Here is a 19,025-nt window from a genome sequence, read left to right as displayed (position 1 = left end):
GAAAAACAGAACCGGTACTGTATAAAGGTTACCGTGGGAGTTTTTTTTTTGTAGTTACAATTGTTTTTTGGCCCAAAAGTTCATATAATTCATTTCTTTGTGAAACTTTACATGTGAGTATAACACTAGATCATATTTATTGAAAAAATCCAAAATGTTTGACTATTCTTTACAATATTTTCACTTTAAATGTTTAATCACGTGTGCGTAGATCCATGTTCCAACAAATCCACATAGATCGGCAAAAGGGATGTTATAAAATTAGCACTTGCTCACTCTCTCATTGTCTCACATAGTCACATGATAGGATCGTCGCTAGAGAGAAGCTGACAAGAAGAAAATGGAGAACAAAATTGGTGCTTATGCACGATCGATCGATGGACCATGCACTACCAGGAAAAAAGCTAGACATACTGGTCGATGGAAGATGGGTGAACGTATAGCACGTAGCTACTCGCTACTTCGGTCGATCTAGTAGTGGCCATTGGTCGTAGGCGTCTCGACGTCCAAGACATGGCTTCCATTGCTGTTGCCGAGCTCGTGCTGCTTGCCGTGGCCGTGATCGTTGGTCACCGAGGTTAAGGGCAGCTCGCCGGCGCCCTTGACGCTGACGTCGGAGACTTTGTTGATCTCGTCCTTGCTCTTGCCCCAGATGAGAAAGTAGAGGCCTCCCACGATGATGGCTGCACCAATCACACTGAAAGCAACAATGAAATGAGATCATTAGTATTGTTGCACTAAGGTATTACACATCCACATCCATCTTGATGTGGTAGCAGCACGAATTTATGTACCTTCCGAGATTGATCTCCTCCTTGAGAATGATGGAGCCCATGACGGCGGTTACGATCATGCAGAGTGGGTTGAAGGCCGTCACGAACACAGGACCCCTTTGCCTCGACACGATGCCCTGCACGTAGTAAGCCACACCGGAGCACACTATGCCGGCGTAGACGGCAGTGAAGAGGCGGGTGTCGAAGCCGATGACCCACGCCTGAGTGTTAGCGCGCTCGGCGACGAGGGCAATGGCGCCGCTCATGAGGGATCCCATGCCGCGGTGAGCGACAGCTCCCCGGGTAGCTCCGGAGGGTGTTGGACTGGAGGATGAAGAAGCACGCCCAGGCCACGCAGGCGATGATGACCATGATAGTCCCGTTCAGCCAGTCCCGCGCGGCGGCCGCGCCGCCGGCGCCCTGGCCACTGGCGGTGGCGTGGTGCTGGCCCTTGGTCCACGGGAACTGCACGATGGGGCCGTGGTACAGGACCATCAGCACCGCGCCGGCCACCGTGAGGACCGTGCCGGCGATCTTGGCTTGACTGTGCAGACTCCGCAGCCGCACCTTCTCCATGCGCAGGATGAGGGCCAGCACGAATGTGACGGCCGGGAGGATGTTGACGAGCGCCGTCGCGAATCCCACCGAGGTCAGCTTCGCGCCCATGAAGTACAGGTTCTGGTCCATGACGGGCCTGAGAGACCCATGCAACACAGCACATCAGTCAGTAATCAAGAAAGAGTCATGTCCTTGATCCGTTGATCGCCATGCACGGACGGTCAAATAATTAACGGTGTACGTACTCGAGGAATGCGAGCCCCATGACCTTGATGAACATGGTGATTGTCATCTTTGGCCTCAGTCCCCTGCACAAGTTGGAGCATAAACCATGATTTAGGTAGAGTAAAAATTAATCGAACTGTCTAGTGAATGCATGGTAGGCCCTCCAGCTGACATGTGGGTTCCATGCATGGTAGGCCCTCCACCAGTGGCCAACCAGGGCACACTGGCTAGTGGAGGTCGTCCAGGTGCGTTTACACGTACGTAAACACACGTACAGGCCACATAGACATACCTGCTTGTGTGTCATTTTCTACTTCTGTTAATGCACAATTATGTTCTGATGGATCCATCCATATATAGATGCTGCATGTTGAGAGGTACGTACATCGATCTGATTTAACGCGTGACAAGGAAAGGCGGGAAAAGCTGGCTATCTTGCCAATAGAATAAGGTATCAAGAATCAAGATGCATATATGTCTACTACTTTCCTGGAGTAAGATATCGAGATGCATGTACAATACTTTTCTGGATTAGGATCCACGAGTGCTGGTTGTGCAGCTTGCACCATCTAAATGAGACAAAAATATGAATGAACTTGACAAATTGTACGTGTGTGTTTGCTCGATCGTGGGGTTGCACCTTGCATACGGAGAGAAAAGGGGGGGGGGGGGGGGGGACACATACGTGGGTGTTGGGGAGGGGGAGGTAGGATGGAATTGTTTACCTCTCGAAGTAGAGGGCGAAGGGCGTCATGACGGCGGTGGCGACCAGATTACGGTAGACGACGAGGACGAAGTGGCTCATCCCGGCCTTGAGGGACGCCACGGCGATGATGTACATGCCGGCGAACCCCACCTGCAGCTGCACCATCGCCAGGTATGGCTTCACATTGTTCAGAACTTTCCACCCCATGCCCATCCTCTCTCTCTCTCTCTCTCTCTCTCTCTCTCTCTCTCTCTCTCTCTCTCTCTCTCTCTCTCTCTCTCTCTCTGGCTGGCTAACGTTAGCTTCCTTCTCACTTAAAATCACAAGTCTAGCTTCCCTCTCACTCACTACCTGGAGCTTGATGTTTCTCACTCTCTCGCTGGAAAGCAAATGGCTGTGATCGATGAGGCGATGAGCTCAGGCCGAGGCCCGTCTACTTTATATAGGCGCGCGGCGTACAGTGCACCTAGCCCATGGGTGGATCCGAGTCATGGATGTGTCCCAGTGCTAGCTTTAGCTATATGCTCCATTCCCAGTTTAATATTCCACTTCCAGGCAAGGAGAACATCTCTCTCTCTCTCTCTCTCTCTCTCTCTCTCTCTCTCTCTCTCTCTCTCTCTCTCTCTCTCTCTCTCTCTCTCTCTCTCTCTCTCTCTCTCTCTCTCTCTCATGCATCCCATCAATTTGTATTATTTTTCGGAAAATGCTGGGAGCACGTACAGCAAAATGGCGGTGGGTTTGGATAACTTTCCAGCCACCTGAGGAGAATGCTTGCTCGCGACAGCGAATTGTGTTAAGCCGTCGGAGTCAATGTATATGGGAGTTGTGTTAATTAGCTGCTGGAATGGACATAGGCCTTTCACTTTGCCCCTAGATATCTCTCTTGCGCCGACAGGCGACAACCATTGATGTTCATGCATGCATCCATCTGCATAGTGTCTAGACTAGCTAGGATCAGAATACTGTTGATGAGTTAAATCAGCTGATAAGATGTACTCCCTCCATTCCCTTATCTAGTGCGTATTAGTTTTTTGCTAGAATTCCATAATGTAGTGCGCGTGAGCTACATTGGACAGCAATTACCCTCAGCTGTTCACAGGAGATGCAACCACATCCACATGCATGTGTACAGAGTGTGTGCAGGCAGGGCTATTGTGGTCCAAAAGTACAAGTCCACGTCATGCCTTGGTTTTGGAGCTGCAAACCATGCGCACTACATATTGAACCAGAGGGAGTAGCATTAATACTAGGCTACTAAAGTGTCTGCCATTTCTCTTGGCCTAAATTCCTCATTGTAAACCAAGAGATTCTTCCAAAAAGGACGAGAACCATATATGAGTATCTTATTTCTTGCTAATAAAAGGCATGATATCATACAGTAATGATTTTTGTAAGGTCGAATTAGGTTCTCAGAAGAAAAAGAAGACAACCGGCGCCGGAATTTCTACCCGGTTCCCCTCGCTACTGATCCAGCCGGAATTTTGGCGCTGTGAGGTGGGGAACCTAGGGTGCTCGTATGTGTGTTTCAATAGTCATTTGAAGATGAGTTTTGTGCTCCTCAACGGCAACATACCCATGGTGGATGTTGTGTCATGAAAACAAAGGCCATATGGTTCTTCCCCTGGCGGCGATGCTTTTTGGGGCAACGTCACAGCTCCAGGGCTATGTTTCCTCTATATGTTTGGTGCAGCTATTCTTGCGGAGTTTCAGAGTTTAGGTTTTTGTCCTCGCAAGACCGATCTTTCCGATCTGTTGAGTTTTTGCCATATTGACTTGATGCTTTTGTTGCATAATGGATTATCTGCCATTCTGGCACATGCACTGTTGTTGTGTACTTTATCAACTTCTCTCTCCCTCTCTCTCTCTCTCAATTTATCCACTCAATTATTTTTCATTTGATTTCCATGTTTGTATCAATAATATCTTTTAAATCGAACGAACATTATGATTTCTTTGCATATTTGTGTTTCTGATGACGAGAGCTTTGAAACGAGACCAACGTTGAATAAATTTTGACAAATTTGAAATTGGAATTTTCAATCATGATGAAGCCTTGTGCCACAAAAACTAGTCATTTACCTAGCAAACTGTAATAATATATCAAAATTTTACAACGGGATTTATTGTGTGTCAGTGCGGATCAAAGTGATGCATAGGGAACTTGGTAACAGTTAATAAATGTGATTCAAACATAATTTTATGAGTTTGTATTGAACATGCATTCTTATAAAGTTTCAATAGTCCTTTTCGTGTTCTAGAGTGCATCAGTATGTTCCATAGAGTTTTATCATGTTGCGTGAAAAGGGGAGAAGTTTTCACGTTATGCCGGAAAGGTTAATTGTGGTACTGCATGCTCTAAATCATATCAAAATGTACTATTCTATGTCAATGCGCTGCAAACATAACTAAGAAGATTTTGTATGAACATTCATTCTTATCAAGTTTTATTAGTTTTTTTGTGCTCTAGAGTGCATCATCATGTTTCATAAAGTTTCACCATGTTTCGGAATTTGAATTTTAAAATTACCAAAATATATTCAAGAGTGCTCTTGTTTCAAAGTTCTTATCTTAAGGAACAAAAATATTCAAACCAATTTTCAACTAGACTCTTGATTTAAATGATAAAATGGAGTAAACCTTGGAATCACATAAAAAAGTATGTGGTTGGAGCATAGCATGGAATCTATGCCACAAAAGCTAGCTATAGGAAAAGTTGCCAGCATGTATGGAGGAAGTGGGGGCCTATATGAATCTTCAACGAGATGAACGACTGCACCATGCAAGGGGGTAGATGTCCCACTGTTATTGGTTTGATTTTTATTTTTGGAGCAGGAGTCCTCCCTCAATACTATAGTGAAGATGTTGCTGTTCGGCAGCCTGCACTTCTAGGGATCTTCCCCGAACCAAGTTCGTTCATTGTTCACTAGTAGAAAACAGGGCTTTGGTCCAGGCCGGGTCAGCCCATTAGTCCCGGTTCAGTCTAGAACCGGGGCCAATGTGGGCATTGGTCCCGGTTCGTGAGCCCAGGGGGCCGACCGGGCCACGTGGGCCATTGATCCCGGTTCATCTGGACCTTTTGGTCCCAGTTGGTGGGACGAACCGGGACCAATGGGCCTTGCTCCTGGCCCACCACCATTGGTCCCGGTTGGTGGCTTGAACCGGGACCAAAGGCTCCCCTTTAGTCCCGGCTCATGTCACCAACCAGGACCAATGAGGTGCCTATATATACCCCCTCGCGCAAGAGCAGAGCACAGTGCTCTGTTTTTTCTGGCCGAGGGGGAGAGGGCTTTGTGGTGCTCTAGCTCACCTCCTATGCACATGAGGTGTTCGATGGAATGCCCGAGCCACACTACTTAAGCTTTCTCCTCTCGAAGCTCGACCTCCAAACTCCATTTTCCTCGAGATTTGTCTAGATTTAGCGGTCCGTCACGCCCCGTCCCCGTCTTCACCGCCGTCGATCACCCGCGCCAATCTCATCACCGACACCACCGTGGTGAGCCTCTTGTTCTTATCTTCTTTCTGAAAGGAAAAATATTCTTACTTGTATGTTTAGATAGATACTTGTATCATTTTCTTACATTTATTATTGCATCTTATATAGTGCGATGGTTTTGGTATCCGCCCCCGTCGGCCCTCGTCCTCTCTATGATTCGGATGTGGTATGTATATTATCTTTATAACTATTGGTTCATTTATTGTTTATGAAAATTATGCCGACCAACGTGACATAGATTTTATTTATCTAGGATGTATGTGAATCGGAAATGCCAACCGACCCTATTGTCGAGAGGTTAAATTTAGTTGAAGAAGAAAACAATTTGTTGAAGTAAAAAATAAAAAAATTGAGGAGGAGAAGATGATATTGGAGTTGCATGTTGCGGATGTCGTCGATGATCACAAGATCAAGATGGATGCAATGCGCTTGAAGATTAGAAAGATTAGAAAATATGCCATTCATACCGAGGCTTGGTATCATTATGCCGTTGGATCAATTGTTACCTTGGTTGCGATTATGATCGCATTTGTTTTCGCATTGAAATGTTTTACATAGTTTCAATGTATGGTTTAATTAATTAGATGCTCTGGAGAGCTATATGTTGTTAGATGAGAACTATGTATGCACTTTGGTTTTAATGTGATGATGAACTTCTATTAATTTGGACACTTAATTATATATAATGCACGCAGATGAACCGGCAATGGATGTACGGTGACAGACACACCCGCGAGTACATTAAGGGCGTGCATGAGTTTCTCGATGCGGCTGAGGCAAACAAGCAGAATGGTTTTATGTGTTGTCCATGCACTGAATGTGGGAATACGAGGTCTTACTCTAACCGGAAAATCCTTCACTCCCACCTGCTTTACAAGGGTTTCATGCCACACTATAATGTTTGGACGAGGCACGGAGAAATAGGGGTTATGATGGAAGACGGCGAAGAAGAAGAGTACGATGACAACTATGTGCCCCCTGAATACGGTGATGCTGCAACGGGGGGAGCTGGTGAAGATCAAGAGGAACCAGACGATGTGCCCAATGATGCTGCCACGGGTGAAGCTGCTGAAGATCAAGAGGAACCAGACGATGTGCCCGATGATGATGATCTCCGCCGGGTCATTGTCGATGCAAGGACGCAATGCATTAGTCAAAAGGAGAAGCTGAAGTTCGATCGCATGTTAGAGGATCACAAAAAAGGGTTATACCCCAATTGCGAAGATGGCAACACAAAGCTCGGTACCGTACTGGAATTGCTGCAGTGGAAGGCAGAGAATGCTGTGGCTGACAAAGGATTTGAGAAGCTACTGAAAATATTGAAGAAGAAGCTTCCAAAGGATAACGAATTGCCCGACAGTACATACGCAGCAAAGAAGGTCGTATGCCCTCTAGGATTGGAGGTGGAGAAGATACATGCATGCCCTAATGACTGCATCCTCTACCGCGGTGCATACAAGGATCTGAACGCATGCCCGGTATGCGGTGCATTGCGGTATAAGATCAGACGAGATGACCCTGGTGATGTTGACGGCGAGCCCCCCAGGAAGAGGGTTCCTGCGAAGGTGATGTGGTATGCTCCTATAATACCACGGTTGAAACGTCTGTTCAAAAATGAAGAGCATGCCAAGTTGATGCGATGGCACAGTGAGAACCGAAAGAAAGATGGGAAGTTGAGAGCACCCGCTGACGGGTCGCAGTGGAGAAAAATCGAGAGAAAGTACTGGGATGAGTTTGCAAAGGACCCAAGGAATGTATGGTTTGCTTTAAGCGCGGATGGCATTAATCCTTTCGGGGAGCAGAGCAGCAATCACAACACCTGGCCCGTGACTCTATGTATGTATAACCTTCCTCCTTGGATGTGCATGAAGCGGAAGTTCATTATGATGCCAGTTCTCATCCAAGGCCCTAAGCAACCCGGCAACGACATTGATGTGTACCTAAGGCCATTAGTTGAAGAACTTTTACAGCTTTGGAATGGAAACGGTGTACGTACGTGGGATGAGCACAGACAGGAGGAATTTAACCTTAAGGCATTGCTGTTCGTGACCATCAACGATTGGCCCGCTCTCAGTAACCTTTCAGGACAGACAAACAAAGGATACCACGCATGCACGCACTGTTTAGATGACACTGAAAGTATATACCTGGACAAATGCAGGAAGAATGTGTACCTGGGCCATCGTCGATTTTTTCCGACCAATCATCAATGTCGAAAGAAAGGCAAGCATTTCAAAGGCGAGGCAGATCACCGGAAGAAGCCCGCCATGCGCACCGGTGATCACGTGCTTGCTATGGTCAATGATTTACACTACGTAATCTTTGGAAAGGGTCCCGGTGGACTAGCTGTTCCGAATGACGCTGAGGGACACGCACCCATGTGGAAGAAGAAATCTATATTTTGGGACCTACCCTACTGGAAAGACCTAGAGGTCCGCTCCTCAATCGACGTGATGCACATGACGAAGAACCTTTACGTGAACCTGCTAGGCTTCTTGGGCGTGTATGGGAAGACAAAAGATACACCTGAGGCACGGGAGGACCTGCAACGTTTGCACGAAAAAGACGGCATGCCTCCGAAGCAGTATAAAGGTCCTGCCAGCTACGCTCTTACAGAAGAAGAGAAAGAAATCTTCTTTGAATGCCTGCTCAGTATGAAGGTCACGACTGGCTTCTCGTCGAATATAAAGGGAATAATAAATATGCCAGAGAAAAAGTTTCAGAACCTAAAGTCTCATGACTGCCACGTGATTATGACGCAACTGCTTCCGGTTGCATTGAGGGGGCTTCTACCGGAAAACGTCCGATTAGCCATTGTGAAGCTATGTGCATTCCTCAATGCAATCTCTCAGAAGGTGATTGATCCAGAAATCATACCAAGGCTAAGGAGGATGTGGCGCAATGTCCTGTCAGTTTTGAGCTGGTGTTCCCACCATCCTTCTTCAATATCATGATGCACGTCCTAGTTCATCTAGTCGACGAGATTGTCATCCTGGGGCCCGTATTTCTACACAATATGTTCCCCTTTAAGAGGTTCATGGGAGTCCTAAAGAAATATGTCCGTAACCGCGCTAGGCCAGAAGGAAGCATCTCCATGGACCATCAAACAGAGGATGTTATCGGGTTTTGTGTTGACTTCATTCCTGGCCTTAAGAAGATAGGTCTCCCTAAATCGCGGTATGAGGGGAGACTGACTGGAAAAGGCACTCTTGGAAGAGACTCAATAATATGCAGGGACGGATATTCTTGGTCTCAAGCACACTACATAGTTCTACAGAACTCTACCTTGGTGACCCCGTATGTCGATGAACACAAGAACAGTCTGCGCTCCAAACACCCGGAGCAGTGCGACGACTGGATTACATGTGAACACATCAGGACTTTCAGCAGTTGGTTGGAAACACGTCTCAGAGGTGACAACACTGTTTGTGATGAGTTGTACTTGTTGTCCAGGGGACCATCTTTGACTGTATTGACTTACAAAGGATACGAGATAAATGGGAATACATTTTACACGATCGCCCAAGATCAAAAGAGCACCAACCAAAACAGCGGTGTCCGCTTTGATGCAGCAACCGAGAGCGGAAAGGATACATATTATGGTTACATAGTGGACATATGGGAACTTGACTACGGACCTAATTTAAGGTCTCTTTGTTTAAGTGCAAATGGGTCAATCTGTTAGGCGGCGGGGTACAGGTAGACCCACAGTACGGAATGACAACAGTGGATCTGAAAAATCTTGGGTACACTGACGAACCGTTCGTCCTAGCCAATGATGTGGCACAGGTTATCTATGTGAAGGACATGTCTACCAAACCGAGAAAAAGAAAAGATAAGGAAGCGAATACATCATACGATGAGCCAAAGCGCCACATAGTTCTTTCAGGAAAAAGGGACATCCTGGGAGTGGACGGCAAGACAGACATGTCTGAAGATTATGAAAAGTTTCATGAAATTCCTCCCTTCAATGTCAAGGCTGACCCAAGCATCCTGATAAACAATGAAGATTATCCATGGTTACGGCGCAATAAGCAAATGACACAAGCGAAGAAAAAGTGAAGACTTTCTCCCGCAACTTTGTAACACACGAACATGCTACCATTGTCCGTTTTGTACATGCACATGCTATGTGGGTGAAATTATGATACCATCCCAACTTTCAACTTTTTCAGAGTTCATTTGAAATGCTTTCATGTCTTATGGTTCGGCCCTCGTAATACCATGACCATTAGTCCCTGGCCCATGCCAACTTTCAACTTTCAACTTTCAACTTTCTAAAACTAATGGCACTAACAGAAACTTTCAACTTTCATCTATTCTCATTTTTTTAGTAAGTTAATCACAAACTTGTGATTCAAACAATTTTCAAAGAATTCAAATTTGAAAACTAATGGCACTAACAGAAAGTTTATAATTTTTCTAAAACTAATGGCACTAACAGAAAGTTTATAATTTTGCTAAGCTAAAAGCAAATAGAATTAAAAATTAAAGCAAAAACAAAAGAAAATAAATAATGCAAAAAAACAAATCAAAAAAACAGGAAAAAACTATTTTTATAGAAAAGTTAATCACAAAATAAAATAAATAAAGCAACAAAGAAAATAAAAAAACTAAAAAAGTGTTTTCAAATTTGAAAACTAATGGCACTAACAGAAAGTTTAAAATTTTTCTGAAACTAATGGCACTAACAGAAAGTTTATAATTTTGCTAACCTGAAAGCAAATAGAATTAAAAATTAAAGCAAAAAACAAAAGAAAATAAATAATGCAAAAAACAAATCAAAAAACAGGAAAAAACTATTTTTATAGTAAAGTTAATCACAAAATAAAATAAATAAAGCAACAAAGAAAACAAAAAAACTAAAAAAGTGTTTTCAAATTTGAAAACTAATGGCACTAACAGAAAGTTTATAATTTTTGTAAAACTAATGGCACTAACAGAAAGTTTATAATTTTGCTAACCTAAAAGCAAATAGAATTAAAAATTAAAGCAAAAAACAAAATAAAATAAATAATGCAAAAAACAAATAAAAACAGGAAAAAACTATTTTTATAGTAAAGTTAATCACAAAATAAAATAAATAAAGCAACAAAGAAAACAAAAAACATAAAAATTATTTTCAAATTTGAAAACTAATGGCATTAACAAAATGTTTATAATTTTTCTAAAACTAAAAGCATAAAGAATTAAAAAATAAAGCAAAAAACAAAAGAAAATAAATAAAGCAACAAAAAAACAAAAAAAATGCCACCTACTAGGCCACCACGGCCTGAATACGACTAGAAACCCTACCATGGGCCAGGATTCAGGCCTGCAGCGGGCCCAGTAGGCCCACAGGCATTGCAGTGACAGATTAGGCCCGAAAGCCTGCAGTTGAGAGGAGCTCGGGAGGGTGGGCGCAGCAGCGCTTATAAACCACTCCCGAGCCCTCTCAACTAGCGAGGTGGGACTAAACTTTTGGGCGCGGGGCAACACAAGGCCATTGGTCCCGGTTGGTGGCACCAACCGGGACTAAAGGGGGCATTGGTCCCGGTTCGTGGCACCAACCGTGACCAATGCCCCCCTTTAGTCCCGGTTGGTGCCACCAACCGGGACCAAAGGCCGCCGCTTCCCGCCCTTTGGGCTGCTGAAAATTGGCATTTGGTCCCGGTTGGTGGCACCAACCGGGACCAAAGGGGGGCATTGGTCACGGTTCGTGCCACGAACCGGGACCATTGCTCTGGGTATATAAGGTAGCACTTGTGAAAATTTCGCCAACCGCTCCCATTCGCCCCCGATCGACGCCCCCAGGCCGTTCGTCGTCGTCGTCGCCGCCTCGAGCCCGTCGTCGCCCGCTCCCCGTCGCCATCGCCCCGCACCGCCGCAGGCCTTGTCCCCGTCGCTGCTTGCGCCGTCGCCGGCCTCCTCCTCGTCGCTGCGTGCGCCATCTCCGGCCCCCTCCCCGTCGCCCCGCGCCGCGTCGCCGGCCTCCCCCGCGCCGTCGCCCCTGCCCCGCCCGTCGCCGTCGCCCCTGCCCCGCCCGTCGCCGTCGCCCCGCCCCGCCCGTCGCTGTCGCCCCGCCCCGCCCGTCGCCGTCGCCCCGGCCCGCCCGTTGCCGTCGCCCTGCCCGTTGGTCCGGCCGGCGCCCCTCCCCTGTTTTTTTATATATTATATATGCTTGTGTATATTGCCTCTTTGTGTATATTATGTATATATGTATTGTGTATATTGCTTCTTTTCAGATTTTTTTTCATATATATGTTTGTATTTTGTATTTTTCTTTTTTATAAAAATGTATATATGTTTTTATGTTCTCTGTGTATATATGTTCATATATGCAAAAGTTAGGTTTAAATATTTAGAAAAGGATTATCTATATATGTTCTCTGATTTAGTACATTTTAGGTTACTTTCATTTTTAGAAAAGTTTTATATATTTAGGAGAGGAAAAAGGAAAATAATAAGAGGAAAAAGGAGAAGAAGAGGAGAGGAAGAAAAGGAAGAGGAGAAGAAGAAAGGAATAGAGGAGAAGAAGAAAAATAGAATTTTTTTCTATTTTTTCTTCTTCTCCTCTATTCCTTTCTTCTTCTCCTCTTTTTTTCTTCTTTTTTTCTTCGATCTTCTCCTCTATTCCTTTCTTGTTCTCCTCTTTTTATTTCTTCTTCGTTTTCTTCAACACGAGGGGGGGGGGGTCGATATAACCCCCTCCCGATAGGAAAGTTTTATATAGAAAGTTACAATTTAGAAAATTTTATATATGCAAAGTTACAATTTAGAAAAGAAGGATAGGAAAGAAGAAAATAAGAAGAGGAAAGAAAGAAGAAGAGGAGAGGAAAAGAAGAGGAGAAATAAATAAGAAGAAGAAAAAAGAAGAAAAAGAAGAGGAGAAGAAGAAAGGAATAGTGGAGAGGAAGAGAAAATAGAATATTCTATTTTCTCTTCTCTCCACTATTCCTTTCTTCTTCTCCTCTTTTTTTTCTTCTTTTTTTCTTCGATCTTCTCCTTTAGCTATTCCTTTCTTCTTCTCCTCTTTCTTCTTCTTCTTCTTCTTCTTCTTCTTCTTCTTCTTCTTCTTCTTCTTCTTCTTCTTCTTCTTCTTCTTCTTCTTCTTCTTCTTCTTCTTCTTAATTTTTATCGGGAACAAGGGTGTCGAGGATCACCGAGGGGTCGAGGGTCGGGAACTAGGGTAGAGGGTCGAGGGTCGTTAAGGGGTCAAGGGTCGAGGGTTTCAGGGTCGAGGGTTCGAGGGTTCTATAGGGTCTAGGGATCGAGGGTCGAGGGTTCCAGGGTCGTCTAGGGGTCGAGGGTTCCAGGGTCGTCGAGGGTTCGAGGGGTCGAGGATCGCCGAGGGGTCGAGAGAGGTTTCCTAGTGTCAAAGTATTGAAGAAATCCATGGCTTCATCATTAGCCGGAAGTAACCAGGGCATGACGAAGTCCTCCAAAGTTATTTTGGAATGGTGTCCCGGATAGGATAATTTGCCTTTTTGTATGAATTTCAGCAAAGGCCTTCCAAATAACTATATTTGGAAGGTGTTGCTGAACTTTGTACCAAAAGCGAATTATCTTATCTGGGACTCCGTTCCAAAATAACTTTGGAGAGCTTCGTACCATCATGCACATGTTACTTTCGCCTAATGATGAAGACATGGTTTTGTTGAATCCTTTGACACTAGGCAACCTCCGACCCCTCGACGATCCTCTCGAACATGAGAGGAAGAAGAGGATCACCGAGGGGTCGAGGGTTCCAGGGTCGTCGAGGGTTCGAGGGGTCGAGGATCGCCGAGGGGTCGAGAGAGGTTTCCTAGTGTCAAAGTATTGAAGAAATCCATGCCTTCATCATTAGCCGGAAGTAACCAGGGCATGTTGGTACAAAGTTCTGCAAAGTTGTTCTGGAATGGAGTCCCGGATAGGATAATCCGCCTTTTCGTACGAATTCAGCAAAGGCCTTCCAAATAGCGATATTCGGAAGGCTCTTGCTGAACTTTGTACCAAAAAAGCGAATTATCCTATCTGGGACTCCGTTCCAGAACAACTTTGAAGAGCTTTGTACCATCATGCACATGTTACTTTCGCCTAATGATGAAGACATGGTTTTGTTGAATCCTTTGACACTACGCAACCTCCCGACCCCTCGGCGATCCTCTCGAACATGAGAGGAAGAAGAGGATCGCCGAGGGGTCGAGGGTTCCAGGGTCGTCGAGGGTTCGAGGGGTCGAGGATCGCCGAGGGGTCGAGAGAGGTTTCCTAGTGTCAAAGTATTGAAGAAATCCATGCCTTCATCATTAGCCGGAAGTAACCAGGGCATGTTGGTACGAAGTTCTGCAAAGTTGTTCTGGAATGGAGTCCCGGATAGGATAATCCGCCTTTTGGTACGAATTCAGCAAAGGCCTTCCAAATAGCGATATTCGGAAGGCTCTTGCTGAACTTTGTACCAAAAAGCGAATTATCCTATCTGGGACTCCGTTCCAGAACAACTTTGAAGAGCTTCGTACCATCATGCACATGTTACTTTCGCCTAATGATGAAGACATGGTTTTGTTGAATCCTTTGACACTAGGCAACCTCCCGACCCCTCGGCGATCCTCTCGAACATGAGAGGAAGAAGAGGATAAAAAAAGAAGAGGAAGAAGAAAAAAAGAGGAGAAGAAAGAATAGAGGAGTTCTTCTCCTCTATTCTTTCTTCTCCTCTTTTTTTCTTCTTCTTCCTCTTTTTTTATCGGGAATGAGGGTCGTCGAGGGACATAGATGTAGTGTCGTCGTTGTCGATATATACCCCCTCCCGATAGCTTACTATGATCAGGTAGCTAGTTCTACGTTTGGCACTAATATATCCATCTGTCATGTTTGAATAATAATTGCCATGTTGTAAATATTTGTAGAAACTATGGACACCGCCCTAGACGAAGCAAAAGAAGCGTTGTTGAGGGACATAATCGCAGAAGGAAGTGATGTCGTCTCGTTGTTTCTCAACGAAACCGATGGTCTGGAAGGAGAGGGTGAACAAGCTGGCTACGGTGACCTAATGCCGGTGCGAGAAGAAGAACATGAGGACGGCTCCGGTGACCCAATGCCGGTGCAAGAAGGAGACTGTGATGACGGCTCCGGTGACTGAACCGAGTCCGGCCAGGTATATATATTAGTTAAGCCTGTGCTGACTAGCTTATTGATGCATTCATTGTTTTGGTATGTACACATATTAATTAAGTCTTTGTTCTTTTTTCTAGCCCTCCGGATCGAGCACAACTTCGGTAAAGAGACGAGGCCCGAAGAAAAAGTTGAGCTCGGATGAAAAGTTGAGCCGGACTTGGTTCTTCGGGGCTGGCGGAACCTTGGACCCTGTAACAGGGAAGTGCATTTGGACGAACAATCAAATGGACATACCAGTCAGGAAGCTGAAGCAGTATATCGAAGCAACGCAGGAAGGGACGTTCTTTCCAGACAGAGAGAACGACAAGCTCACAATGGACCTCGGGAATCCTGAGCACCCTGGACGGACACGAGGCACGTCAGGCTCCATTCCGTGGAAGGTTGGGTTTCCGGACGCAGGCGGTTACAAATCCCATGAGAGGAGGAAAAAAGTGCAGCAGACCCAAATGCAGGCGCTGCAAGCAAGGGTAGACGCGATAGAGGAACGAGAAGCAAATCGCAGCAAACGTACTGCCGAAGCCTCCCCCGAAGCTACCCCGCCATCTCAGCGCAGAAGCAGCGTGGCTTCCACCGAGCTGCTTCAGCCGAGCATGCCTTGACGGCTCCTGCCAGCTATCCCGTGGATGCTATCACAGAGTCTCAAAATTGCCACCTTATGACGCAACTGATGAATTTGAAGGTCAAGGCGGCTGTTGGCTTTGTTTATCCTACTGAACCCGGCGCAACTTTTCACTGCCGGCCGATTCCAGAAGGATATGCTAGGGTGATGGTGGATGAAATAACGGAGGGATTTTAGGACCTCCAGCTTGACCACCCTACCAGTGAAGGGGAGACTCGGCTGGGGTCTGCTCTGAAGACTCCATGCCTATGGAGGAAGGAGCTCATCAACCTTCCGAACTGGACGCCTCCGCCTCCTCCTCCTCCTCCGGCGAGTCAGGGCACTCCGCCTCCTCCACCGCCTCCTCCTCCGGCGAGTGACGATCAGGGCCCTCGGCCGGATCCTTCTCCGGCGCGTGGTGGCACTCCGCCTCCTTCTCCGCCTGCGCCGACGCGCCCGAGTAGCCAGCCTCCTCCTTCTCCGCCTCGTCAGCAAGGGCGGAAGAGACCTGCCGCCGCTCTAGCTGCTCCGGCGCGTCGTAGTCCTTCTCCTCCGCCTCGTAAGCAAGTAAAGAAGACAACCGCTCCGTCTGCTCGGTCGGCGTCTAGCAGTACAACCAGAGGCGGGAGGACATACAAATTCGGTCCTTCTCTGAAGACTCCGGAGAAGTTACCATATGAGAGGACCCCGGAGGAGAACGCGAAGATCGCGCGAACCGAAGTGGATGACTGGTTTCAAGGGTTGAAAGCAAAGAGACATCCACCTCCGGAGGAGAAGGTAGATCCGGTGAAAGTGAAGCGCACTCTGGCTGCCCTGGCAAAACCACCCAAGTCTCCGCCGAAAGGCAACTATGAGCGCATTATTGCAAAGATATGGGCCGAAGCGGAGCGCTCGGGAAGTACAGTCAGTGATCAAAGGCTGAAAGAACGACGAGCAGCTAGGAAACAAATTGCCCAGCTCGGCGAACAAGTGAAGCAATCGTGCCCCCCCTCAAGGTGCCTAGCGACATCATCGATCCGAGGATGGTGCCCGGTTATGGCAATGTTGACGATTACCTGCCCGACGATGTACATTATGATCCCATGGAGGTGCAGATACACAGATACGAGTACGGGAAGCCTCTCGTCAAAGATGAAAAATCTTTAACAACGATGATGCGAAGATTACATGATTGGTACTTGAAAATCTGCAGAGAGTCTGGGGGGAGTACTTTGTATGCGAGAGTTAAACCGGAGCATGAACTCGTTGGAATTGAACTGTTGCCTATTCCATTTGAGGAGTTCTATCAGTTTTTCAATCAATTGGCACTCGATAAAACAACGATCACCTGCTACTGTCTGTAAGTACTACTACTTCTGTCATTAAGTCTCTCTATATAGCTCATCTCTTTCATTGCATGTATTTATAATTATCCTCACTATATTATGCAGAATGAAGATCGCCGAATTGAAGAAAAGACAAATCGGTGATATTGGGTTCGTTAACACATATCTCATAGATGCAACTGAGGTTGAACATCGTCCCGGAGATACCGAGGCCAACTTGCTACGATCATTCAAAAAATGAAAACAAAGATATAATACTCTTTCCTTACAACTTCAAGTGAGTGTTACTGTCTTGTGCATATTCGGTTTCCCTTATATATTAGTCCAGGTTATAGTAATGTAATTGATGAGTTATGCATGCGTGTGCAGTTTCCACTATATTCTCCTAGAGATTAGGCTTGAGCAGGGAGTAGTAACCGTCTTGGACTCTAAACGAAAAGATCCCCAGGAGTATGCGGACATGACTGAAATCCTCAAGAAGTAAGTTAAATCGATCATTATCCACCATATCAGCAACTTTGTTCATTTCCTGATATCAAGTAATTGTTTTCTTTGTCCAGCAGGGTTTGGAGAAAATTCACCAGAAAAGTTTCGGGACTGCCGAAGGAGCTGGAATTTAGACACCCGAAAGTAAGTACTATAGTAGCATGTTCCGCGCATCTCCTAGTGATTCAAGCGCTAGTTTCATCAATACCATTTAGCATTCTTGCTTATCAGTTTGATTGACCTCTATTTCTTGTAAAGTGGTTGTGGCAGGAACAAGGGAATGATTTCTGTGGATACTATGTCTGCGAGTCCATCCGCCACACGACCTGTGAGCGGGGCGGGTACTCTGACGAACAATATGAAGTACGTAAATAACAACATTCACAATTTTATTTTATTACCATCATTTGTATTGAGTTTCATTCATTCATATATATATGTATTGACCCCTTTCTTGAAATTAGATGTTTCGGAAGCGGGATGAACTCCTAGCACCAGCTCGCATGCGAGCAATTCAAGAGGAATTGGCGGCATTCTTTCTTGACCAAGTGATCGCTGAAGACAGAGAATACTATGTGGACCATGAGTCCGTATGATTATATTTGTAAGAGATAATTATTGTATATATGTAGCCGGTAGTGTCGGATAGATATACGAGAACTTGTTGTTCGACCAATCTCTCGGAGAAGGAGAGGTGGTCGATATCACTTCTCACTGTATGCATATATGTTCATGACGATCTTCTGTTTCCTTCGTTTGCTTACTAGCTAACTAGCGTGTCTAGTCCTCTCTATACGTATGTATAGTACGTAGCGTCGACCAAGCACGGATGTAAGAGAGGACACTTCTCTCTATTAATTATAGCTAGCTAACACAATATATGAAACACCTAAATTAACCCGCCAAAACACCCAAAACCCCCCCCCCTTCAAAAAAAACCAAAAACCCCAGGCACAGAAATGCTGACGCTTGGATGCCTATTGGTCCCGGTTGGTGCCACCAACCGGGACCAAAGGGTCTCCTGCCTGGGCTCTGCGCACTGCCCGCGTGGAGGCCCATCAGTCCCGGTTCTGGATTGAACCGGGACTAAAGGGTCGGGGCATTAGTACCGACACTTTAGTCCCGGTTCAGGAACCGGGACTAAAGGCCCTTACGAACCGGGACTATAGGCCCTTTTTCTACCAGTGGTTCATGACTTCCATCTTTTTGGATGGGTGAATCAAGGGGCCCTCTAAAACCTTTATAGTAATCAAATTCGTGCACTTGTACGGGTAGTAGTGTCGCTACTCTAGTCCAATTGAAGTGTCTTTGTTTGAAGGCTTGTGAGAATTCGTCTTCCAAAAAATTATTACCACGGAGAAGGTGTATCTGAGATATTTCGTTCTAATTCTTAGTTGTTGGAGCTACATTGTAGTTTCTTGGATCTTCTATTCAAAGCATTGTATTTGTAGTTGTTTTATGTTCTATTAAGTTAAATATATTTCTAAAAAAACCAAAAAAATTTAAGGTCGGCTTTCACTACTAGGCCAAGGTGTGCGGAATCCTAGAATTTGCTCGGTGATGGGCGATGACGTTCCTGTTGGGTAACGTAGTAATTTCAAAAATTTCCTACGCACACACATGATCATGGTGATGCATAGCAACGAGAGGGAAGAGTTTGTCCACGTACCGTCGTAGACCAAATGCGGAAGCGTTAGCACAACACGGTTGAAGTAGTCGTGCGTCTTCACGA

The 19,025-nt window shown here is 45.7% G+C and overlaps 1 pseudogene; it reads right to left on the bottom strand.

Annotated features, from left to right (window-relative positions):
* Positions 1-238: 238 nt before the first annotated feature.
* Positions 239-2,659, bottom strand: LOC123128559 (WAT1-related protein At1g21890-like; annotated as a pseudogene).
* Positions 2,660-19,025: the final 16,366 nt, after the last annotated feature.

The sequence above is a fragment of the Triticum aestivum genome, chromosome 6A, assembly GCF_018294505.1.
Source record: "Triticum aestivum cultivar Chinese Spring chromosome 6A, IWGSC CS RefSeq v2.1, whole genome shotgun sequence".
Classification (NCBI taxonomy): Eukaryota; Viridiplantae; Streptophyta; class Magnoliopsida; order Poales; family Poaceae; genus Triticum; species Triticum aestivum.
This window is presented reverse-complemented; position numbering and strand designations above follow the sequence as displayed.